Genomic DNA, 6,652 nt, shown 5'->3' with positions numbered 1-6,652 from the left:
TCCCCAAGACTCCCTACCCTTGTGTTGAATCCAAAGGGATTGCAGGGGAGCTCCACTTGCCTCCCTGAACCCTGAACCTGCCACTAGACCTCACTGAACTCTCTGACCACCAGAAACCCTAATTTCATTTGGGTACCCCAAATCTAAACCTCATCACACTCATCCAGTGTTCTGCCCCATCCTACTTGCCTTTGTTTTCCTGATAGCTGGAGCCCTATAAAAGTCTCTGGAATTAATTGCTTGAAGCTGGATGCTTTGAGACAAGAGTCCCATTGGCTAGCTTGCTTCTGCTAGTCCAAATTTTCCACTATTAAAGTATTAAAAACCTAATCTCCATCTTACCTCAGTTTCTCCAGGATTACAGTAGATGATATGATTGTTTACTTAGAGAACTCTAAAGAACTAAAAACATAAATGAAATACAACAACTATGGAAAGACAGAAGGGTATATGTAACCCAAGCAAGTTATCAATGTTCTGTAAATTACCAATAAAACCCACCAGGAAGAGAAAGGAACATAAATTGCATTGAAAGTAACTACAGGTACTGTAAAATAACTGGAAGTTTACTTGCCAAAATATACACAGAAACTGAATTAATACAGTTCACTTTTTACACTTATGAAAGCAGATCTAAATAATTGCAGAAATATTCATTGCTCACTACTAGGCAAAATTCAAACCATAAAAATGATAATATTACCTAAAGTAATTTATTAACACAGTGCAATACAAATCAAAATACCTACAGATTTTTTTTTATATACAGAGGAAATTAATGGAGGAAATGGGAAGAAAGAGACCCTAGCAGTACCAGATTCTAAAACTACATTACAAGGCCAATATCATTGAGCAATTTATCATTGGGAAAGAAAGATCGATTATTGGAACCAATCAGATACAAAATACCCAGGAGCAAAAGAGCACAGTTTTTACCTGTTTGAGAAAACAAATTATCTTACCTGTGAGAGAATTCACTATTCAATAAAAACTGTTAGGAAAACTGGCAAGGAGTCTAGGAGAACCTCAGGTTAGGACAACATTTCACAGAAAAGATAAGAGTCAGGCTGCATTTGGGTATATTCCATAAACGAAAGCAATTAACTGTTATTTGTATAAATAGGAGAAGAAATCATGACCAAGCAAAAAACAGACAGGTTCAAAGGAGACAAAATGAACAGTTTTGGTTACACAGAATTAAATAGCTTTTCTCCAACCAAAATCAATGCAGCTAAAACTGGCAGAGAAATGACAGGTTGGGGGCGGGGATAGCAAAACAGTCAATAATGAGTTGTTGTTTTTTATAGTGAATCATTCTGCAGGTACTTTATATAATGTAATTTACCCATGAATGTATAAAAGAGCAGGAGGGAGGCAAGAAAGAGACTGCTGCCACAGAAGAGGAGCTGATATAAGGGTCAATGCTGGGGACTGGATAAAAGGAAGCAAGAGCAAGAGAAACACAATTACAGCAAAGAACAGTTACAGGAGAGCCTGGCTGGAACTGGAAGAAAGTGCTCAAAACTTCATAGAGCAAGCTGGATAAAGGGAGTCTACAGGACACAGCCTCAGTGCTGAAACATCACAAGTAAAAGGAGAAAGGCCTTCAAGGTTGCGGAGATCCCAGAACAGACTAACAAGTTTCCACAAAGTTGGAGAAGACTCCAGCCAGTGACAAATTTAAGAAGCCAAGGGTCTATCCTCCAAAGAACTTGAGGAAGAGAATCCCTCCTCCTTAAAGTCTAAGCCATGAAGTAGGCTCCCAAGAAGTTGAGTCCATTTACTACTCATTATAAAGTAGGCAAATCCAAATGAATTTAAAACAAAATCTATTTTTACTTTATTTTCTAGTTTTTCATATGATGAAAAAAATTAATATTTCAGTGCCATATCTATGGGTTTGAGTTCCCATAATATGCTATTGTACTTGTTCCAGAGCCAGTCTTCCACATTTGTTTAAAAGATGTCTCCTCTACTCCTTTTCTTGCAAATATTGACTTAAGCCTTATGACTTAAACTGTTTCTTGTCAGATATGATGCATTTGTTTATTGTACTAATAAGATAGTCTGGTTTAAATATTCCTGAAGACAAGAAATAAATTCATGCAAAGTTACTGAAGGCAAGAGAATGCTATTTGCTTCTGTAAGATTTTTCCTTCCTCCTATCCCTCATTCCTTCCTTACAACCAAAAGATCCCAAACTCATAAGTGGGTAAGCCATAGCATTAAAGTATGCAGCATGGACTTGATAAGAGAAGTGAAAATACTGTTTTTTTAAAAACAATAAACATTTATTATGTTTGCATATTTGGAGCTTTCATGGGTTTTGATTGAAACCAAAGACAGATAAGAAAATGAATTTACATTTATTTCAGTCCTTTACCTTTTATTTTACTTTAACAATCTTAGAAACTAATAGGTTATTTTTAAGAATTTCAACTGAGAAAGGACTTTCTCAGTTAGGCATAGTTTCAAATTGGGGTAATAAAAATAATTTTATTTTAATTAAAGAACCATTATAAAATTTAGACAGTTGTGGATATGGCAATATATGTCTAGTCAATATAACATGCTTATATTTTGATTTTTAGTCTTAAATTTTCTTTTAAATAAACATGATTGAAAAAGTGAAAAAGAAAAACGAAAAATCAGATCAAAAGGGAGAAAATTAGAAAGAAAAGAAAACAGGCCAACAAATAACAGTAAGAAAGGTGAAAATACTGTGCTGTATTCACAGTCTCCATAAGGCTCTATCTGGCTGCTGATGGCTCTTTCCATCACAAGTCTGTTGGAATTGCCTTGAATCACCACATTATTGAAAAGAGCCAGGTCAATCACAGTTGATCATCACATAATCTTGTTGTTGCTATGCACAATGTCCTCTTGGTTCTATTAACTTCACTGAGCATCAGTTCATGCAAGTCTCTCCAGGCCTTTCTAAAATCTACCTGCTCATCTGTTCTTATTGAACAGTAATGTTCCTTTACATGCATATACCATAATTGATTGAACCATTCCCCAACTGATGGGCATCTCCTCAGTTACCAGGTCCTTGCCCCTACAAAAGGGCTGCCACAAACATTTTTGCACATATAGATCCTTTTCTCTTTTTTATGATCTGTTTGAGATACAGACCCAGTAGAGACACTGCTGGATCAAAGGGTATTGTGCTTGTTTTTCTTTTCCTCCCTAAAACAAAAGAATACAATTTGTCATAAAACATGACTTTCAAGGACTGGGAGTGGGAGGGATATATCCTGTATTCTGGTAATGTAAACAAAAAACGTGAATAAAAAAATTTAGAAAGGGATCAAGAATCTGGCTAGCGATCCTATCTGCCCATGACCAAGCCTGGTCTGGAGGAACCGAGGCAATCGATACTGGCCACCTTTTTCTCCCCCAATGAAGGAGAGTTGAGGCACAAGCCTGGGCGACTTCCCTGGCTCCAGGAGGCTGAGCTACCCAGGGAGACCAAGAACCCCTGAGGGGGCCCAGGCATTTAGCTAGGAGCTCCTGGGAATTGAATCTTGATCAGAGAGCTGCAGGGTTAAAATGAACATGTTTGGGGTTGGGGGATCTCTCAAAGTAGGAAAAACTCTCGATTGACATATTCTCTGTGTGCAGTTTGTACTCTCAGAAACTTACTTGGAACATGGAGAACTTAGGTAACTCAGTCCCCTCAATAAATACAAAAAGTAAGTAATGGAGGGTCAAGAGTCAACCCAAAGTCTGTAACCATGCTCTTCTACTTGGATAACAGAGAGGCAGCCATGTCTCAGGGTCACCAAGCAGGCGAGTGCAAGAAAAGGGACAAGGAGCCAAGCCCAGAGGCCTTGCACCAAGTAAAGTTTCATTGTAGGCCACTGACAAAACATGGAGGAAATATGACAAGAAAAAGGCTGGTCTGAGCTAGGAAGGAGATCTGTTAAAGAACTACCTAGTTTTGGCCCAAACTTTCCCAGGTTCAAATCAGAAATAACCAGGCCTTGTATAAAAGACAAATTAGCCTTGCAGTATACAGAAAATCAGACACTGAGGAAGACTTGAGATGTATCTTTGTGTCAGTCGTAGAGCCAGAACTCCAAGCTAGCTCCTCTAATTCTATATCCACCAATCTTGCCATTGAAATCTTGGTCTCCTCCCAAACAAAGCCTCCCTGCAGGTCTCTTATGTGTGTGCTCTATCTGCTGCCTCGGTTGTCTCTTCACCCAGCTTTTACTTCAAGACACCAAATGGGTGCAGAGACCCCAGAGTGGTGGGGGGAGTTGTCTGAGGTCACACAGCAAGCTAGTGTCCACAGCATGTACAGTAGGATGTCAACCCAGATTGTCCCCATTCAAAATCGAGCAGTTTGGCTCTTGGGTTCTGTTGACTCTGATTCTCCCATCTCCCTGGTGTACCCTCATCTCTCTGGTTGTTGTAAGACTGGAAGAATGAAGGGAAAGTTTCTTTTTCACATGTCATTTCCGAAAACCTATCCCGTTTCACCTCATGAACGTTCAACAGTCACTTGTGGCCCTGAATTCATGTCTTTGGCAGAATTTCTGACCACACCCTAGGCTTTCTCTATCACTTCAGCACAAAGACCCTGGAGAGCTCTGCCAGGCCAGCTTGTTCTCTGCAATCCACCTGCTCTAGGAACACTCACCTCTGCATCAGAGGGACCCCCAGGGGACAAGGCAGCACAACCACGGGCAGCTGGGTGGCTCAGTGGACAGAGCACTGGGCCCAGGAATACTCTTCTTCAAGAATTCAAATCTGGGCTCAGACACTTATTAGCTGTGGAATCCTGGGCAAATCACTGAACACTTTTTACCTCAGTTTTTCATCTGTAAAATAAGTTGGAGAAGGAAAAGTGCTGAAGTATCTCTGCCCTCTCCCCCAAGAAAAGCCAAATGGGGACACACACAGTCAGCCACAATGGAAAAATGACTCAAGTATGGTCAGATACACTAGACTCACACTGCTCATCTGTCATCCCCACAGACATCAATGTATCCTGTATCATCATCAAAGAAAATAAAAAGATGCTCTACAGAAAGAAGCTCATTTTCCAGAGCTCCTCATTCTTCCTACATCTGCTGAGCTACTTAGGAAAATAATCAAGTGTGGCCCCAAATGCCATCTCATTTCCTTTTCCCAACCTCAAAATGATTGACAGGGAATTGGTAAAGGGTAGATGCCAAACTAAATGTGGTATTTTAAAATTTCAGTTCCAGCCCTTGTGTGATAGGGCCAATGTCTACCAGCATTATTCCACAAAACAGGTTTGATCCATGCCTCTTGTCTATTCACAGAGCAATTGTTTTGCCACAAAAAGTGACCTACCTTCTACTGCAGCTCCAAGGCTATGTTTATTTAGTTCTCTTTCTCATTCCCACTATTCCTCTCACAATGGCTCTTCAGAAAAATTTCATCTCGAAGAAACTGAAACCAATTCTAGTCACATGAAAAGGTGCTCTAATCTCAAGGGAGTTTGGAGAGGATCCCTCATGGCCAAAATGTTTGTAGTGGCAAGAAACTGGAAACTGAGTGGATGCCCATCAATTGGAGGGTGGCTGAGTAATTTGTGGCACATGAATGTTATGGAACATTATTGTTTTATAGGAAATGATTGGGAGTCTGATTTTAGGGAGGCTGGGAGAGACTCACATGAACTGATACTAAGTGAAATGAGCAGAAGCAGGAAATATTTATACGTGGCAACAAGACTGTATGATTCTGATGGACATGACTTTTTCCAACAATGAGATGATTCAGGCCAGTTCCAATAATCTTGTGATGAACAGAGCCATCTACACCTAGATAGCAGTATGAGGACTGCGGATCACCACATAGCATTTTCACTCTTTTTGCTGTTGTTTGCTTGCAATTTATTTTTTTTCTCATGTTTTCCCTTTTTGACCTGACTTTTCTTTTGCAGCATGACAAATGTAGAAATATGCATAGAAGAATTGCACATGTTTTTCATATATTGGATTACTTGCCATGTACAGGAATAGGTGGGGGGAAAATTTGAAACACAAGGTTTTGCAAAGGTCAATGCTGAAAAAGTATTCATGCCAATGTTTTGAAAATAAAAAAGCTTTAATAAAAAACAAGAAAGAAAATATTCATCTCTCCTGAAATCTCCTATAATTCCTTCCCACTCACCCCCATGGTCTCAGTTGAGAACCTTGTCTCATATTTTCCTGAAAATACATAGGTCATTCTCGGAGAGCTCTTTCTTGTTCCTTCCTCTTCCTTGCCTTCTCAGATGCCTTCTTCCTCCGTCTTTTCCTCCATGCCTTTTTCACACATAAAGATGAGCTTAGGGCTTACTGATCCAAATTCCTCTCTACCTGCATGATGGTCCCATCTAACCCATTCCCTCCAGCAGAGCACTTCCTCTATCACGTCCATTCTCAGTTCACCATCTCCCTGGATATTGGCTACTTTCCCCTGCCTGTAAACATGTCTGTCTCCACCATCTTTAAAAACATCTGTCTTGGGCTCTCCTTCCCCTGTGATTACCCTCCCCTTTATCATAGTCACCTCTACTTGTTCTCCTCTCTTCTCAGTTCTCTACAATCTATGTTCTGCTCTCATCTTTCCACTGAAATTTTTCTCACGTTGCTCATCATCTCTTTGATGGCAAACCCATGTCCTTTTC

Source organism: Antechinus flavipes, chromosome X (assembly GCF_016432865.1).
Source record: "Antechinus flavipes isolate AdamAnt ecotype Samford, QLD, Australia chromosome X, AdamAnt_v2, whole genome shotgun sequence".
NCBI lineage: Eukaryota > Metazoa > Chordata > Mammalia > Dasyuromorphia > Dasyuridae > Antechinus > Antechinus flavipes.
The sequence above is the reverse complement of the archived record's forward strand: the minus strand, read 5'-3'. Positions refer to the sequence as shown.